General features: G+C 40.3%; 1 long non-coding RNA gene across 1 annotated transcript in view; it reads right to left on the bottom strand.

Annotated features, from left to right (window-relative positions):
* LOC115838290 overlaps window positions 1–20122 on the bottom strand; it is a 37792-nt gene that overhangs the window by 8854 nt on the left and 8816 nt on the right. The window contains exon 2 of the long non-coding RNA XR_004033288.1: window positions 6165–6261. This is a non-coding gene — a long non-coding RNA (uncharacterized LOC115838290). The remainder of the gene's footprint in view (window positions 1–6164; window positions 6262–20122) is intronic.

Below are 20122 nucleotides of genomic sequence, written 5' to 3'. Positions count from 1 at the left end.
ACTTGCAGGACTTCCACTGGGTCAAATATAACAAATCACAGATTTGTAACAATTGAAGAAAAACACTAAAAAGGCACATTGTATTGGCAAGTCTTCATTTTCCATGGGCGAATGATCTAGCCTGCTTCTCTTTAGTCCTCTTCTCATTGACTATATTTTAAAATTTATTTTTTTTTCCTCATTGACTTTGGGATACTCAATTCTTATTAACTGGCCAAGGTGGGAGAGACATGAGTTAAACTTAAATTGTCCAATTTCCCTATTTGGGGAAGGAGATTGAAATGATTAAATTTAACTGTTACTTGTGTAATTTTTACTGTCATTCATACTCCATATCATGAGCATACAGGTAGCTACTGCATAGGGCACTGTATCAAGGCCTTGTCTAAGAGGTGTCAGCTAGTAAAATGCAGCAATGATGAAGATGGGAAGTGGCACAAGCAGCAGTAGGTAGGTGGGCATCAACTGGATCATGTTACTTCAGACTAGGCAGGGAAACAAAGGCTTGAGAGGAAGAAAATTTGTGGTCATGGAGATACCACATAGGGGGAGGTTTGCCATAGAGGTTAGAGGAGGTAGCTTTGGGCTCCATTTTCTTAATGGTTGTGCCAGTTGTCAATATACACTAGTCTCTGGGTAATGGGATACTTAGTGGAACTATGACTGAATTTGAGGAGTAATTAATATGGCTAATGATGGTTATAATGACTGTTGGCATTCTATGTCTCTTCATTTTGGGGAAAGGATAAGAACATCTTCCCTTGTATGAAGGATAGCTATACATTGTTAGGTGGAAACAGACTTGCATTGTTGTTGTAAAGAAGTTCATTTGCATGCAGATGGGTGCACATAGAAGCTCAGTGACCAAAGGGGTGGACTATGTCAGTTATTAGGCTGTTGCCTCTCACTTCCAAATCTACGCTTCATTGCCCTGCTTTTGATAGTGGGACGTTTCTCCCTTGCCAGCTTGCACAATGTTCCATTTTTGCAGTAGAGGGCACTGGAGGGACACTGGAGGAGGAAAGGGCTGTTCTTTCTGGTTTCTGTGTGTTTTCTGGTTACTTCTGTAGTATAAGGTGGGCAGGATTCACAGGACACCAGCAGGGCTCAGAGGCAGCACATTTCATTAGCATCTCCCCCTTAGCAGCTTTTCCCCAGCAATGCAGAGGGCAGCTTTTTAGATGTTCCACTATTATGGGAAACTGGCCAGCCATTCAGTGAGCCATGAATGATCAAGTCCTCTCCAAGGGAGACTGGGTCTCACTGAGACCTTGAAGGAGGCAGGGCTTCACTGGGTCCTCTGCCTCAAACCTAGAGGTAGTGGCTGCTCCCTCTCTGTGCTATTTCTATAATCTTACCCCAAATAGGTAAGAATTACCTACTCCTAAGATGGCAATCCACTCTTGTAGTTAATAATCCTTTTTCACTAAGCTTTCCTTGTTCACATTGCTATGTGGCTTCTGTCTCCTGAATGGAACCTGACTGATTCAGTGACCCTCCCATCTTCAATTCAATGACTTAAAAAAGAAGTAAATTAATTTGTTTATTATCATGACTGATTGAGTTAAATATAAAAGGCTAGGCAAGGAGGTATTGGTAATAGCAGAAAGATGACAGAATATAATTGAAGCAATTGTCAGCTTTCAGAAGAAATAGACATGAACTAAAAGATTACAACCCTATGCAATTTTCAGTGTAAAGAACAATGAAAGAATGAACCCAAACTCTTAACTTTACCATATATCAAATAAAGCAGTAAATTAGGAAGACTGAAAATGTAGAAAATACAAAAATGTGGTCACATTGTTCCATGTTAAAATGTACAGAGTACCCACTTAGAGATTACAAAAGGCCTGTAGTGTTAAATCCTTTGGGCTAAAATATGAAACATCAGCTTTGGAGTGGTCCTGGCTTACAGTGTAGAGGGAAACATTAGATCGTCTCACTCCCAGGAACTGGTTTCACTCTTATTACCACTCATCTAGAATGCATCTCCAATTCACTTATTTGAGGCAGACTCCACAGCACTGCTAAATTTCATAGAAGCGAGATCCCAAACACTGTCCTCTCTTTACAGCATAATCATCATTTTTACCAGCAAATCTACCATTACACAAAATATGATCAATAATGGAATGGATGCCATTAAATAGAGCAGTAAAGAGACCTAGCTGGAACATTAATGAGAGGCAAGGCACAGCAATGGAAGCCGGCTCTTCCCCAAGGAGAGAAATTGCCCCCTTAGGATATCAAACCATGTTTCTCCTCAGGCTGCATGGCACGTGGACCTATCAATACCAGGAGTAGAGCAATGAGCAGGTAGAGACCACCCATGGGAATGGCATCTAGGGACAGCAATTCAGACAAAAAGGAAAGGGTAATAACTTGTTCAGTGAGAAATAAATGAGTTACAATGCTCCTGACCAGGTGTCTGGTCTGATGCTTCTAAGCTAGAAGTGCCCCTTTGGCTTAGAAAATATAATGTCAAACTTCTTTTCAAGCCAGAGCCCTGGGGACAACTAAAACTGGGTTGCTGCAGAGAACTGCTTTTTAACCAGCAGCTGAGCAAAGTGCTGCTAATAAAACATCAGATGGTCTTTGTGGTGGTTTCTTTCAGACTAGGCTGGCTTCTGACTGATGGGTCTTTGGTGTCTACTTGTTTTTAGCAAAATTTTCTTTTTTTTTTTGTTTTTAGAGATGGGATCTCACTCTTAAGCCCTTGCTGAAGAGCAGTGGCATGATCATAGTTCACTGCAGCCTCGAGCAAAATTTTAATGTGGGGACCTGTTTGTGGTAGAATACCTGTTTGCCTCTGTGAAGAAGTAAATGTCATTTTCAGTCAGAGATAGAGAATGATAGTGATGGTGAAGTTGGTTCTTGTGAGTGTCTCTAGGTTACTCATGAAGGGCAGTTTGCACACCTCCTACTCCTATTAGATGCATGATTAAATTGCTACGATACTCAACTGCTATAAGGTGTACTGCTGGTAGTCTCACCAAATCAGTAGTTCCTAAACAAGGGGTGCTTTTGGGCTGCACCTTGCCTCTGGATATTCTGATTGAGTGGGCTTGTGGTGGGGAATAGGCATCCGTATTTTGATCTCAGGTGGTTTTGAGGCAGTGATTTCAGGGACTAGTATTTGGTAACACTACACTTAATCACACAGACTCTTCAAAGGCCAAGGTGACCCAATGTAATAAAAGTTGAAAGAGGAAAAATGGATGTTCTTTGGAGCTTTACTACAAGTTAGAATGAGAGAAATTTGCAGAGGTTTTTGTTAAGCTAGGAAAAATAAAGATGAAAGAGTTTAAATCAGATGTGGTAAGACTAGCAGAGTTTTGATATATCTGGAACAGTATGAGTTCAGTATCCCAGCACCACATTATACATCTTCAGGATATACATTCTCATTGCATCCTCTGTACCCTTTGGAACACATGTTCAATAGGCAACAGATCAGAAGCACCATCGATACAGTTCAGTCCACATACTATATCATCATGGCCTCTGGGTCAGGAGAGGGGACTAATGCTGACCAGTGGTGATCTATGACTTAATGGGTAGATGGCAAAGATTCCAAGCCTGATGAAGAATTGAGAGAATGTTCTGATCACATAACTCAAGTTTGAAGCAGAAGAGCCAACTTATTATCCTTAGTGCCAAGTCAAGAAGAGCCTGATTATGGAATGTTCTTGGAGACTCTTTTATTTCTCTATAGTGTGAACTGACTTATGCTAATCTATTTACACTCTTTTATTCGAAACCCATTAAAAACAATAGGGCAAATTTTGAAGACAGGAGACTGATATTAAGGTTCAGTCCATAGCCATGTAGCAGGACAAAGATTATTGGTCTGTGTAAGAATCACACACATGATGGTGACACCCTAGTACCACTCTCTAAAAACCATCCTATATGACAGTCAAGCTGATCCATGAAAAATACTTGTTTACTTATTATAAAGATAATATATATCTATGTAGACTCACATGAAGATAATAACCCATTATATACATCAAGAATATGAACAATTCTGTTGTACTTACACACCTCAAATCCTCTGGCAGGCAATCTTCAGCAGTTTAAACATCTTATACTAAATTAATTAGGTTTCCTCAGTCATGTTATTTGTATCTAGGTCAAAGTGAAGCAGGATATTTCCCTGATCCCTTTGGGGGACTCATGACACAGGTGTCTTGTTTACTCAGCCCACCACTCTCAACTCCTCGCAGGACGGAGTGTGCGAGTGAATGAGGCAGGAACTGGAGTGCATGAGCACTGGAACTAGCTAGCTGCTTTGGTGCCAGCAGGATCAAACTCCACTCACATGTGTCTGTTGCATTCCACCCCTTGTGGGAGGGAGCGCACAGATGAGTGGGTGCAGGAGCTGGAACGAGTGCTTTTGGGCACTGGCAGGAGCAAAGTCTCTGCAGGCCCTGTGGCATCATCTAGGTAGGGGGTGCCTGCAACCCCCAAAGCCCCAGAGGGCATGTTACCGTGCTCTTTTTAGCTCTGCCGTCTGGTCTGTGGACAGCTTAAGTGTTAACAGTTCAGTAGGCCCTCTGCCTTTTCACATGAGGTGGCTGCCTTCCACTAGCAAAAGCAAAAAGCCAGTGTGACAGCCTTTTCTATCCATACTCATGGCTCCCAAGCTCTTGTCCAGCATGCAGGAAAAATGAGGTTGCACTGAACGAATTGAAGAATGGTAAATGCAGAGGATTTTATTGCTGATGAAAGTGGCTCTCAGCAGGAAGGGGAGCTGAAAAGGGAATGGAGTGGGTAGGTAATCTTCCTCTGAAGTCTGGCTGTCTCTGACCAGATTTTTCTCCAAAGTTATGCCATCATGCTGTCCCTCTGAAATCAAGCCACTTCTTTCTGACGTCCAGCCATAGTCCTGATGTCCAGCTGCTTCTTCTCTCTGCTGGCTGAGTCTGAGGTCTTTACAGGCACAGGATGGGGGATGGGGTGGGCCATGGGTAGTTTAGGAAAAGGCAACATTCAAGTGGGAAAACAGGAATAGAAGTTCTCACTTTGGGCCACAGTTTTAGGGTTTTCGGCTCGAAGGTGGGGTTTTGTCAGGGACCTGCCCTTTTCTGCCTAGAATTTCTCTGCCCCCTGCCTCTATCATTGTATCAAAAGGCCACTTCCTTAATTATTCAGTTAAATCAGTGTATTACTGCTTGTTAATACATGTGTGTTTGGATACATCTCAGGCCAAATATAGTTTCCAAGTGAAAAGAACCAAGAAATAATAGAAAGCTGATTATTATATTTTCTTGATTCAATGATATTATCGTTTGTAAGACATACTTTCAATTGTTTTCAAGGATACAAAAACTAAAACCCCAAGCATTAAATGTACACATTGTTTGTAAGAAATGTCTTGATTTTATAAATGTTAAAATGTAAAAACAAAAAAAACTCCAAAACAGGCATCTTAAAGCTGAAGAAAGTGCAAGCTACTACATAGGGATTCTTTCCATCCTTAACACTGAATAATAGAAACAACTAGGGTATTCTGGGATGCAAGGTCTTTCATGAAGTTCAGTAAATCCTACGGATGACTCAAAACTGATAATATATTTAATTTTTAAAAGAAAAACATCCAGATAATTATTTAAAATACACATGTCAAAGGGAGATCTTATCTTGACTTTATGTATTTTTATTGGAGATGGAAATTTTTGTGTGCAAATTTGCAAGACCTGTAAATGCACTTAGAGGAGTCTATGCATGAGGAATGAAGACATCTCTTAGGAAAAACTGCATCATAAGAATAAAGATCACCAAAACACAGCTGAGCTATCAAATGGCATCGGGGTTGGGAGAGAAATGACAGCCTCCAGTCCAGCCTGCATAGACTTGGACTTGAGTTCTAGGAAGAAGGGCTTGTCAGTAAATTATAGTGAAACAAAAATAAAGTCAGAAGGATCTCTTTTTTGTGGTAAATCTATGGAAATATAATTATGTAAGAGAGTGTAACAAGAGGGGTAGAAGATACGACAAGGTTAAAGCACATTCAAGTGTTCAATTCCAGGGCTCAAGCAGTGAACAGACTAATCTGCAGCTCAGTGAAACAAGAAACTGGGGAGGACCACACATGATATTGGTATCACAGGCAGCAACAAAGATAAGATGCTCTTGGAGGGCATCAGTGTCATTACCTTGGTATCACTGAGGTCTTTGATGGCACCAGTAGTGGAGGCTCAGCAGTGATTCCATACCACTCGAAGGCAGATGAGGAGACATTTTCAGAGAGAACTAAAGCAGGAAGGGAGGATATGATGGTTAATGTTATATGTCAACTTGATTAGGCTAAGGGATACCCAGAGGGCTGGTAGGACATTATTTTTTAGGTGTGTCTGAGAAGGTGCTTCTGGAAGAGATTAGTGTTTGAATCAGTAATGAATAAGTAAGGACAATCCCCTCACACATGTGAGCAGGCATCATCCAATCCACTGGGGGCCAAATAGAGAAAAAAGGCAGAGGAAGGGTGAATTCTGTCTCTTTTTGAGTTGGAACATCCATCTTCTACCTTTGGGCATCAAGCTACTGGTTCTGTGGCCTTCAGACTCTGGAACTCACACCAGTGGCTCCCCTGGTTCTGTGGTCTTTGGACTCAGACTGAATTATACTACTGACTTTCCTGAGTCTCCAGCTTGCAGACAGCAGATTGTGGGGCTTCTTAGCCTCTGTAATTGTATGAGCTAATTCCCATAATTGTCTCTATGTATGTATGTATGTATCTGTCTATCTATCTATCTATCTATCTATCTATCTATCTATCATCTATCTATCTATCACCTATCTATCTATCTGAGACAGCCAGGTGGGAAGGACTCTGGCAAAATTCCAACCTGCCTATGCACTGGGAGGAGTGTGCACCGGGATGGAGCCACAGAAGTTTGCACCCTTTGCAGTGGGGAGTAGCTTGGTTCCTCCTCTTCCTGGGTGGTACCTGCGATTCAAGATGAGAGGCAGGAAGCCCATGGGCAGGAAACACTCTCATTTTGCTAAGAGTCTCTGTTTCCCCTTTTTCCTTTTTGCACAATAAATCCCATTTTTCCCACTCTTCAAATCGTCTGCGAGCCTAAATTTTCATAGCTATATGACAAGGACCCCATCTTCAGCTGAACTAAGGAAAAGTCCCACAATCTCTATCTCTAATCTAACTATATGTCTATATAGGTATGTATGTATAATTTTATATTATATATATAATATATATCTCTGGTTCTTTTTCTGTTGCATGGAGAACCCTTTCTAATACAGAGGAAAACGCTAGGTGTCATATTTTAACCAAGAGTATATGTCAGACACCCACAGGACACTTCCCAAAATTGTGTATGGGGGAAAAGGGAGTAGAGACAGGGTGGGTGAGGGATGTGCCATTAATGGAAAACTAGATTTCTTTCACTTCTGGGTGGGGATATGGCTTACAAAAAACATTTGATTCATATTTTGACTTAATTTTATCAGAACAATCTATTAAGAAAACCCCAGGCAATGCTTGTGAGAGTATAGCAAGAACAAAGTGCATGTTCTAAATGAACTACCATTTTAATAGCTCATACTAAATAATTTCATGTAATCAGCACTCTATATTTTAAAGAAACACAGAATATAATATTCAGCTATTGAACATAGATGATTTAATCCTGAATATTATAAAACTATATTATTTTCCTATTGTCTCTATTATTAATCAAGCAAATTAAGTCAGTCAAGTGATTCCAAATAAAATGTGACAATTTATTATACATGGCAATTTTAAAATTATAAATTAAACTCTATGTGGTAATTATAGTTCCAAAATCAAACATCTACATGTTTATGTCTTGAAGACGATCTAAATAGTTTACTTCTTTGTAGGATTTTTTTAATAGGTTTTTTTTTTCTTTTTTATTATACTTTAGGTTTTAGGGTACATGTGCACAATGTGCAGGTTTGTTACATATGTATCCATGTGCCATGTTGATTTCCTGCACCCATTAACTCGTCATTTAGCATTAGGTATATCTCCTAATGCTGTCCCTCCCCTCTCCCCCAACCTCACAACAGTCCCCGGACTGTGATGTTCCCCTTCCGGTGTCCATGAGTTCTCATTGTTCAATTCCCACCTATGAGTGAGAACATGTGGTGTTTGGTTTTTTGTCCTTGCGATAGTTTACTGAGAATGATGTTTTCCCGTTTCATCCATGTCCCTACAAAGGACACGAACTCATCATTTTTTATGGCTGCATAGTATTCCATGGTGTATATGTGCCACATTTTCTTAATCCAGTCTATTGTTGTTGGACATTTGGGTTGGTTCCAACTCTTTGCTATTGTGAATAGTGTCGCAATAAACATACGTGTGCGTGTGTCTTTATAGCAGCATGATTTATAGTCCTTTGGGTATATACCCAGTAATGGGATGGCTGGGTCAAATGGTATTTCTAGTTCGAGATCCCTGAGGAATCGCCACACTGACTTCCACAATGGTTGAACTAGTTTACAGTCCCACCAACAGTGTAAAAGTGTTCCTATTTCTCCACATCCTCTCCAGCACCTGTTGTTTCCTGATTTTTTAATGATGGCCATTCTAACTGGTGTGAGATGGTATCTCACTGTGGTTTTGATTTGCATTTCTCTGATGGCCAGTGATGATGAGCATTTCTTCATGTGCTTTTTGGCTGCATAAATGTCTTCTTTTGAGAAGTGTCTGTTCATGTCCTTTGCCCACTTTTTGATGGGGTTGTTTTTTTCTTGTAAATTTGTTTGAGTTCATTGTAGATTCTGGATATTAGCCCTTTGTCAGATGAGTAGGTTGCAAAAATTTTCTCCCATTCTGTAGGTTGCCTGTTCACTCTGATGGTAGTTTCTTTTGCTGTGCAGAAGCTCTTTAGTTTAATTAGATCCCATTGGTCAATTTTGGCTTTTGTTGCCATTGCTTTTGGTGTTTTAGACAGGAAGTCCTTGCCCACGCCTATGTCCTGAATGGTATTGCCTAGGTTTTCTTGTAGGATTTTAATGGTTTTAGGTCTAACATTTAAGTCTTTAATCCATCTTGAATTAATTTTTGTGTAAGGTGTAAGGAAGGGATCCAGTTTCAGCTTTCTACATATGGCTAGCCAGTTTTCCCAGCACTATTTATTAAATAGGGAATCCTTTCCCCATTTCTTGTTTTTGTCAGGTTTGTCAAAGATCAGATAGTTGTCGATATGTGGCATCATTTCTGAGGGCTCTGTTCTGTTCCATTGATCTATGTCTCTGTTGTGGTACCAGTACCATGCTGTTTTGGTTACTGTAGCCTTGTAGTATAGTTTGAAGTCAGGTAGCGTGATGCCTCCAACTTTGTTCTTTTGGCTTAGGATTGACTTGGTGATGCGGGCTCTTTTTTGGTTCCATATGAACTTTAAAGTAGTGTTTTCCAATTCTGTGAAGAAAGTCATTGGTAGCTTGATGGGGATGGCATTGAATCTATAAATTACCTTGGGAAGTATGGCCATTTTCACAATATTGATTCTTCCAACCCATGAGCATGGAATGTTCTTCCATTTGTTTGTATCCTCTTTTATTTCATTGAGCAGTGGTTTGTAGTTCTCCTTGAAGAGGTCCTTTACATCCCTTGTAAGTTGGATTCCTAGGTATTTTATTCTCTTTGAAGCAATTGTGAATGGGAGTTCACTCATGATTTGGCTCTCTGTCTGTCTGTGATTGGTGTACAAGAATGCTTGTGATCTTTGTACATTGATTTTTTATCCTGAGACTTTGCTGAAGTTGCTTATCAGCTTAAGGAGATTTTAGGCTGAGACAATGGGGTTTTCTAGATATACAATCATGTCATCTGCAAACAGGGACAATTTGACTTCCTCATTTCCTAATTGAATACCCTTTATTTCCTTCTCCTGCCTGATTGCTCTGGCCAGAACTTCCAGCACTATGTTGAATAGGAGCGGTGAGAGAGGGCATCCCTGTCTTGTGCCAGTTTTCACAGGGAATGCTTCCAGTTTTTGCCCATTCAGTATGATATTGGCTGTGGGTTTGTCATAGATAGCTCTTATTATTTTGAGATACGTCCCATCAATACCTAATTTATTGAGAGCTTTTAGCATGAAGGGTTGTTGAATTTTGTCAAAGGCCTTTTCTGCATCTATTGAGATAATCATGTGGTTTTTGTCTTTGGTTCTGTTTATATGCTGGATTACATTTATTGATTTGCGTATGTTGAAGCAGCCTTGCATCCCAGGGATGAAGCCCACTTGATTATGGTGGATAAGCTTTTTGATGTGCTGCTGGATTCGGTTTGCCAGTATTTTATTGAGCATTTTTGCATCAATGTTCATCAAGGATATTGGTCTGAAATTCTCTTTTTTGGTTATGTCTCTGCCAGGCTTTGGTATCAGGATGATGCTGGCCTCATAAAATGTGTTAGGGAGGATTCCCTCTTTTTCTATTGATTGGAATAGTTTCAGAAGGAATGGTACCAGTTCCTCCTTGTACCTCTGGTAGAATTTGGCTGTGAATCCATCTGGTCCTGGACTCTTTTTGGTTGGTAAGCTATTGATTATTGCCACAATTTCAGAGCCCGTTATTGGTCTATTCAGAGATTCAACTTCTTCCTGGTTTAGTCTTGGGAGGGTGTATGTGTCGAGGAATTTATCCATTTCTTCTAGATTTTCTAGTTTATTTGCATAGAGGTGTTTGTAGTATTCTCTGATGGTAGATTGTATTTCTGTGGGATCGGTGGTGATATCCCCTTTTTCATTTTTTATTGCATCTATTTGATTCTTCTCTCTTTTCTTCTTTATTAGTCTTGCTAGTGGTCTATCAATTTTGTTGATCTTTTCAAAAAACCAACTCCTGGATTCATTAATTTTTTGAAGGGTTTTTTTGTGTCTCTATTTCCTTTAGTTCTGCTCTGATTTTAGTTATTTCTAGCCTTCTGCTAGCTTTTGACTGTGTTTGCTCTTGCTTTTCTAGTTCTTTTAATTGTGATATTAGGGTGTCAATTTTGGATCTTTCCTGCTTTCTCTTGTGGGCATTTAGTGCTATAAATTTCCCTCTACACACTGCTTTGAACGTGTCCCAGAGATTCTGGTATGTTGTGTCTTTGTTCTCGTTGGTTTCAAAGAACATCTTTATTTCTGCCTTCATTTCATTATGTACCCAATAGTCATTCAGGAGCAGGTTGTTCAGTTTCCTTGTAGTTGAGTGGTTTTGAGTGAGTTTCTTAATCCTGAGTTCTAGTTTGATTGCACTGTGGTCTGAGAGACAGTTTGTTATAATTTCTGTTCTTTTACATTTGCTGAGGAGAGCTTTACTTCCAACTATGTGGTCAATTTTGGAATAGGTATGGTGTGGTGCTGAAAGAAATGTATATTCTGTTGATTTGGGGTGGAGAGTTCTGTAGATGTCTATTAGGTCCACTTTGTGTAGAGCTGAGTTCAATTCCTGGATATCCTTGTTAACTTTCTATCTCGTTGATCTGTCTAATGTTGGCAGTGGGGTGTTAAAATCTCCCATTATTATTGTGTGGGAGTTTAAGTCCCTTTGTAGGTCACTCAGGACTTGCTTTATGAATCTGGGTGCTCCTGTGTTGGGTGCATATATATTTAGGATAGTTAGCTCTTCTTGTTGAATTGATCCCTTTACCATTATGTAATAGTCTTCTGTGTCTCTTTTGATTTTGTTGGTTTAAAGTCTATTTTATCAGAGACTAGGATTGCAACCCCTGCCTTTTTTTGTTTTCCATTTGCTTGATAGATCTTCCTCCATCCCTTTATTTTGAGTCTAGGTGTGTCTCTGCACGTGAGATGGGTTTCTTGAATACAGCACACTGATGGGTCCTGACTCCTTATCCAGTTTGCCAGTCTGTGTGTTTTAATTGGAGCATTTAGCCCATTTACATTTGACGTTAATATTGTTATGTGTGAATCTGATCCTGTCATTATGATGTTAGTTGGTTATTTTGCTCGTTAGTTGACGCAGTTTTTTCCTAGCCTCGATGGTCTTTACAATTTGGCATGTTTTTGCAGTGGCTGGTACTGGTTGTTCCTTTCCATCTTTAGTGCTTCCTTCAGGAGCTCTTTTAGGGCAGACCTGGTGGTGACAAAATCACTCAGCATTTGCTTGTCTGTAAAGTATTTTATTTCTCCTTCACTTATGAAGCTTAGTTTGGCTGGATAGGAAATTCTGGGTTGAAAATTCTTTTCTTTAAGAATGTTGAATATCGGTCCCCACTCTCTTCTGGCCCGTAGAGTTTCTGCCGAGAGATCAGCTGTTAGTCTGATGGGCCTCCCTTTGTGGGTAACCCGACCTTTCTCTCTGGCTGCCCTTAACATTTTTTCCTTCATTTCAACTTTGGTGAATCTGACAATTATGTGTCTTGGATTTGCTCTTCTCGAGGAGTATCTTTGTGGCGTTCTCTGTATTTCCTGAATCTGAATGTTGGCCTGCCTTGCTAGATTGGGGAAGTTCTCATGGATAATATCTTGCAGAGTGTTTTCCAACTTGGTTCCATTCTCCCCATCATTTTCAGGTATACCAATCAGACGTAGGTTTGGTCTTTTCACATAGTCCCAAATTTCTTGGAGGCTTTGTTCATTTCTTTTTATTCTTTTTTCTCTAAACTTCCCTTCTCGCTTCATTTCATTCATTTCATCTTCCATCAGCGATACCCTTTCTTCCAGTTGATCGCATCTGCTACTGAGGCTTCTGCAATCTTCGTGTAGTTCTCGAAACTTGGCTTTCAGCTCCATCAGCTCCTTTAAGCCCTTCTCTCCATTGGGTATTCTAGTTATCCATTCTTCTAATTTTTTTTCAAAGTTTTTAACTTCTTTGCTATTGTTTTGAATTTCCTCCCGTAGCTCAGAGTAGTTTGATCGTCTGAAGCCTTCTTCTCTCAATTCGTCAAAGTCATCCTCCATCTAGCTTTGTTCCATTGCTGGTGAGGAACTGCGTTCCTTTGGAGGAGGAGAGGTGCTCTGCTTTTTAGAGTTTCCAGTTTTTCTGCTCTGTTTTTTCCCCATCTTTGTGGTTTTATCTACTTTTGGTCTTTGATGATGGTGATGTACAGATGGGTTTTTGGTGTGGATGTCCTTTCTGTTTGTTAGTTTTCCTTCTACCAGACAGGACCTTCATCTGCAGGTCTGTTGGAGTTTACTAGAGGTCCACTCCAGACCCTGTTTGGCTGGGTGTCAGCAGCGGTGGCTGCAGAACAGCGGATTTTCGTGAGACCACAAATTCAGCTGTCTGATAGTTCCTCTGGAAGTTTTGTCTCAGAGGAGTACCTGGCCGAGTGAGGTGTCAGTCTGATAGTTCCTCTGGAAGTTTTGTCTCAGAGGAGTACCCGGCCGAGTGAGGTGTCAGTCTGTCCCTACTTGGGGGGTGCCTCCCAGTTAGGCTGGTCAGGGGTGAGGGACCCACTTTAGGAGGCAGTCTGTCCGTTCTCAGATCTCCAGCTGCATGCTGGGAGAACCACTACTGTCTTCAAAGCTGTCAGTCAGCCAGGGACATTTAAGTCTGTGGAGGTTCCTGCTGACTTTTTGTTTGTCTGTGCCCTGCCCCCAGAGGTGGAGCCTACAGAGGCAGGCAGGCCTCCTTGAGCTGTGGTGGGCTCCACCCAGTTAGAGCTTCCTGGCTGCTTTGTTTACCTAAGCAAGCCTGGGCAATAGTGGGCACCCCTCCCCCAGCCTTGCTGCCGCCTTGCAGCTTGATCTCAGACTGCTGTGCTAGCAATCAGCGAGACTCCGTGGGCATAGGACCCTCCGAGCCAGGTGCAGGACACAATCTCCTAGTGTACTGTTTTCCAGGCCCGTTGGAAAAGCGCAGTATTAGGGTGGGACTGACCCAATATTCCAGGTGCTGTCTGTTACCCCTTTCTTTGACTAGGAAAGGGAACTCCCTGACCCCTTGCGCTTCCTGAGTGAGGCAATGCCTCGCCCTGCTTCGGCTCACGCACAGTGCGCTTCACCGACTGTCCTGAACCCACTGTTTGGCACTCCCTAGTGAGATGAAACCAGTACCTCAAGCAGAAATGCAGAAACCACTGGTCTTCTGTGTCGCTCAGGCTGGGAGCTGGAGACCGGAGCTGTTCCTATTCGGCCTTCTTGGCTCCACCCCCTCTCCATTGTCCTAGTTTTTTTTTTTTTTTTTTTAATGCATCAAAAGATACCTCAATAAAGCGATTAAACCACTTGGAAAATCATGTGCTTACACACATATTTATATAGCACTTTTTTTCCCTTTAAATGAGATGCAACATTAACAATTCACATCCTGATAGGTAGTAACATGCATTTTGTGTCTCAGACTGGGTTTTCTTTTCCCTTTCTGACATTTGTGGTAATTTTAAAACAGGTTGGCAATAAAAATCAAGGAAACCTGCCTGAGTAAATGTGTTTATTTTATAAATGTTGCTTTTTATTTAGTATCTGAAGTGATATTTGAAGGAAGAAACTTGCTAAAATCTCAACAGAGACAGTTCATAATTTTCCAGCAGGTTGATGAGGTCTGAGATGACCTCACCTGGCCGTTATATCCTTGCAATTGCTGAAATCTGTATGTTGCATGGAGCATCAGGTGGCCATGAAAGACAAGGAAATTTAAAAACAGGTTTACTCCTTCTGAAAAGTTTTAATTATTTTAGAGCAAATGTGTGTTTGCTCATAGATTATGCTGTGAAATTGTTTGGCCCACAAATGAGTCAGTAAAGATGAAAATAGTATGGGAATTGAAGTCCTGAGGGGAAAAGGGCTCATGTCCCCGACTAGCTAACACAGACATACAAAACATGTTTGTTTTTGTGTGTGTTTGAAGTAAACACAATGAGGCAAAACCTCTAATTTTATGTAAACTCAAAATGTACAAGAAATTGTATGTATTAAACCTGACAGTGAAGTAACAAAGTTATACTTAAAATTTATACTTAAACCCAAAAGCATTTTACATAAAATTGCTAGTCAAAGATTGGAATACTTTTCTGATGGCAGGGAATACATGAGGGGGATATTTTTATGAAAATTATTTAGAAGTACCTGTGTCCAGTCTTTGGATTATAGTACTGCAAGATCCAGAAAGGCCATTTTAATTATAATGCTCACATTCTGTCGCCTTTCTGTCTCTTTTTATTTTCTAGAGTAGAACGCTAATCTGTTGACCTTTAACTTACACTGAATGTAATGTATGTATTTTGGTTCTTGCCTGGAAGGCAACTGAGCTTGAGGATTTAAGAAACAGAGCTTAAAAGTGTTTCTTCTTTTCTGAGAATTAGAAAATAGAAGTTACATCTTTCAAAATATCCCTTTATTAAAGAGCTAAACATACACCTTGTTTCTACCCAGTCTCTATTCTCAGACCAGGATGTTCTGATTATTTCTGCAAGGGATGCTTCAACCTTGGAGTCAATGGGGACTTTCATTGTGTTGACTGCATTGATTCTGAAAGTCTGATTAGATCAAGTAACTCCACTGAGATGTAGGCACAATGCAATCCATACTTAGACGTGTCCTCATGAAATAGGACTTTGGAAGTTTGCTAATGTTGCCAAATTGCATTTAATTCCAAATATTTTAGATATGTTGACAAAATTTAAGATTGGCAAACTTACAGCTAAAATTCCTAGGAATAATGGAAGATGTCAAGACTGCTGGTGGGTGGAAGTATTTTTCAAACAATGACTCTTGATATGTCTGTGAGTTTGTGTCTCCCACTAAACAGTCATATGAATGTCAGTGCCCATGCATTCACCCATAAAGAGAAGGCTTTTTTAGTGATGGGACCATATTTGTACATGGCACAGCTTGTAACCTTTCTTGGACCCTATTTTCAGGGTTCCAGACCTGCTGACTGCCTTCATTAGCTTAACTAGTTCCAATGCTTCATAGCTGAAATTCACAGACGCTCTTTCTTCAAGTAAATCGACAGTCTGAAAGTCAAGTAACAGTATCTTCAGAAAGCTCTATTGTGAAACTGAATTTTGTAATTGACACCAATAACATCAGAGTATTAAAGCACTCATATTTTTTATAGTGGATAAGCTAGTCTGCGTGTAAATATGTTCAAGGATAGCATGTAGGTGGCAGAAGAGTTATGCTACAACTTTAAAAGCTAATAAATCTTTAAGCAGGGGACATCTAAAATTTAATTAGGCATATGAAACCAGAGATTATTCTGAGGGTAAAAATATGCCAGTTCTCACAAGGAAAGACATCTGCTTGGTGGAAAAACTTCAAGTTAAAATTTACTCTTCTGTTACTTTGTCAATAGAAAGGCTTTCTGGTAGAAGAGCAAATATCTAACTTAAAAAAAAAAAAAGACACAGACTGCCAGGAGACCTTGGCACACCCTAGAGGGGAGGATATGTGAACTCTGCAAGTGTTATTTAGCTAATTCAGGTCAATGCCTCTTCTTTCTTTTCTTCTCTTCCTCCTTCCTGGGTCATGGACAGTTAGTCAAGGATCGATGGCAGATTCAGCCATATACAAGAATAGACATGGCAGTCAGTCATCTTGTAGTTGGATAATTCCAATGCATTGTTCCCTCACCATTCTCAATCTAAAAACGTCTCCTTCTCTGCTCACAATACCAAGTATGGCTACACTAAAGGAGTAATCCTGCTCCCAAAATATAAAACTTGTATATCTAAATTGCCATGATGTCTTGAGCCCCCTCTAGGTTGCAGATGCCTCAGTACCTAAAATCCCTCCTGGTTAAAATGCAGACTACAGGGACTGGTTGCATTCTAATTCCAGATGCTCTAACTTGAGTTACTGTCTTCCCTTGATTTCCTTCTTGGGAGAAGGGTGGTGGTACATCATACAATTGTTATTACCTGGGAAAAAAGGGCAACATACTTTGAATACCGCTTGTATTCTCTTAGCAAATTTTCTACTTTTACATTGAAGTATAGAATTTGGTAGGCACTGTGAAGGAAGATATTTAAGGAACAGTCTCTACTCTTATGGAATTTGATCTAGTTCAGAAGATAAGACATACTTGAAGCGTATAGTAACATTTCAATTGTATAAGGTATAGCTCAAGGCAAGAAATATGTATGCACTATAGGACTAGGACAAATCACTCCAGGATTTTTTCCATGGGCCAGCCCAGTCCTTGAGCCAATAAAGCTGTTCTTGATGTTGTTTGTTTGCTTTTCATTTCATAGGAGTCCTTTTTCTCATAACAAGATAATATATTTTAGCAAAATTAGGAATGCAACTTCTGTTTTTAACTTTTGCTGCTAAAAGATGTGCAAATGAAGCAGAATGAACATCATGAAAACAAAACTAGTTAATGATGGGATGTTTTAATTTTTTTTTTTTGCTACCATTAGGTAAGTGCCAAAGATGTTCTGTTAGTTTGCATGGTATTTCCTCCCAATCACTTATTTTATACTAGGAAGGTAACATTGATGTTTCACTACAAATGTCAACAAGCATCATAAATAACGAATTGAGAATTGTGCTCATATTTCCCAACTAAATCATCCTTTCTTCTGATCACATGCCATTCATGCCTTTTGTGCAGTTTTCTTTATGTTATTTTAAAAGTTATTCTGGTATTTTTTTAAAAAATAAAGAATGCAGATATGTTCTCTTTTGTGAAAGACTTTAGATCTAGCTTTAAAAGACTACATAATCCTATTAGTGAAAATAGATGAAACTGTTACTGAGAAGACATGTAATTATTTATCTTTTACAAAATTCTGGAAGTGGGTAATCCTGCACTAGGTGACCTCTGCAATGACTCTTGGAACTGTGTCTGAAAGGCAGTGCTGAGTGGATTGGGAATCAGATACCTGGTTTGGTCCTGCTGCTATGAACTGGGTGGGTAGATTTGAGTAACTTTTTGGCTGATATTGGAGGTTTGGACCAGATGACCTTAAGCTTTGATTCAGCTCTAAAATCCTATGAGTTAGGCCAACTGAATCTAAAGACTAGAATGCTTAATCCAAACTTGAGTCTTGTTTCCATTAATATGAGAAACTGAACATTTTGTTAGAATACAAGTGGTTTTGATTGTCCTGGAACTTACATTAAACTGGAGTCTGCTGTCTCCAAGACCTAGCAATGGGCTTTTAGCCCACTGGGAAATGACAGAGATTTACTGAGAATGTTTAGGGGGTTTCTGAATCATTGCATGAAGCAGGACAATGCTTTTACATAGAAAGTTTTTTTAAAGTGTACTCCTTTATAAGAGGAGGAGAGTTTCATGGTTTCGCTGTCAGGGCACTTTAGGGGTTTGTGAAGTGGTCTTTACATCCAATATCAGTCTTTTCTTTTTTTAAACAGAGTCTCACTTCATTGCCCAGGCTGGAGTGCAGTGGCACGATCTTGGCTCACTGAAACCTCTGCCTCCTGGGTTCAAGTGATCTCCTGCCTCAGCCTCTCAAGTAGCTAGGATTACAGGCACCTGCCACCATCCCCAGCTAATTTTTGTATTTTTAGTAGAGATGGGGGTTTTGCCATGTTGGCCAGGCTGGTCTCGAACTCCTGACCTCAGGTGATCCACTCACCTCGGCCTCCCTAAGTGCTGGAATTACAGGCGTGAGTCACTGTGCCTGGCCCATTATCAGTTTATTTTGATCCACAACTTCCTCTCTGTGAAATGGGTACAATAACTATTTCAACAGGTTGTTCTGAAGATTGCAAATACAATGAAAATACTGAATTGTTTATCAGTTATATACCGACAAATACACATCATGCCAAATCTTAGTGGCCTAACACAACTATACCATGTTTTGCTCATGATCATGTGCGTCAGGATCTGGGGCAGGGCTCAGAGGGTCTGCTCCTCTCTGCTTTATATGGTGTTGGCAAGAGGTGGAGTGGGTCAGTGCTTGTCATGGGACCTCCCTTTCTATGTGGTTTCGCATCCTCCAGGGTCTCCCTCTCCTGATGTGGCCTCTCTCTCCAGTTGGATGGGCTGAACTTCTTAGCATGGCAACAGGGCTCCAACAGCAAAAGCAGGCTTGGGTATGGAGTCCTAGAAAGTAATTTCTGCTACATTCTGTTAGTCAGAGCAAGTCACCAGGCTAGCCCAGGTTCAAGTGATGGAAAACAGACTTCACCTCTAAAGGAGAGGAACAGCAAATTCACTTTGTAACTGGCATGCACCGAGGAAAGCTTGATTCATTGGGGACTCTTTTTAACCATCAATCATGCCTTGAATAAAGCCTAGCACACAGTAGGCACTTGATCAATGCATAAAATCTCATATGTTGCACCTTTCACCAACATTCAATCTTATTAGAGAGGTAGCGTGTGTTGACTCTGTGAGTTAAGGAAACTGAGAAGGAAGGTTGTGTTACTGGCTCAAATTCATATAGTCAAGGATTGATAAGGATTTGATTAGGACTTGAACAGAGTTTTTTCAGACTCTAAGTTCTTTGTTCTTTCTACTACAATTTGCTGTGGATATATTGCAAAGAAAATGAAATATGGAAAGTGATCAGTGAATACCATGGCCAAGGAGGCTTACATGGCTGGCTTTGTTATTTTAGAAAACTGTACTTTGTTTATAAGCCAAATGTTGGTTGAAAATAGTGAATGCTATTTTCTTGACTTTTTAAAAATATTATTTTCTTCAAAATTTAATTACATCTGGCACAACTTTATAACCAAGCTCTAGATACATTTATTAATAAATGCTTTCTTGATGGCCAGGCACGGTGGCTCACGCTTGTAATCCCAGCACTTTGGGAGGCCGAGGCGGGTGGATCACGAGGTCAGGAGATCGAGACCACGGTGAAACCCCGTCTCTACTAAAAAAATACAAAAAATTAGCCGGGCGTGGTGGCGGGCCCCTGTAGTCCCAGCTACTTGGAGAGGCTGAGGCAGGAGAATGGCGTGAACCCGGGAAGCGGAGCTTGCAGTGAGCCGAGATAGCGCCACTGCACTCCAGCCTGGGTGCCCGGGTGACACAGTGAGACTCTGTCTCAAAAAAAAAATAAAAATAAAAAAAAAAATAAATAAATAAATAAATGCTTTCTTGAAAACATATCCAAATATTCATATAATTTCAGCTTCCAGTAAGAAGTCAACATAGAAAAGAGGTAAAGCTATTGGGGTTGATCTGAAATCTAGGCCTATCATGGTCTCCTGAACTCAGTCTCTGTTCATTCTTTTCCCCTTTG

The sequence above is a fragment of the Nomascus leucogenys genome, chromosome 14 (genome assembly GCF_006542625.1).
Source record: "Nomascus leucogenys isolate Asia chromosome 14, Asia_NLE_v1, whole genome shotgun sequence".
NCBI classification, from domain to species: Eukaryota; Metazoa; Chordata; class Mammalia; order Primates; family Hylobatidae; genus Nomascus; species Nomascus leucogenys.
The sequence above is the reverse complement of the archived record's forward strand: the minus strand, read 5'-3'. Positions and strand labels throughout refer to the sequence as shown.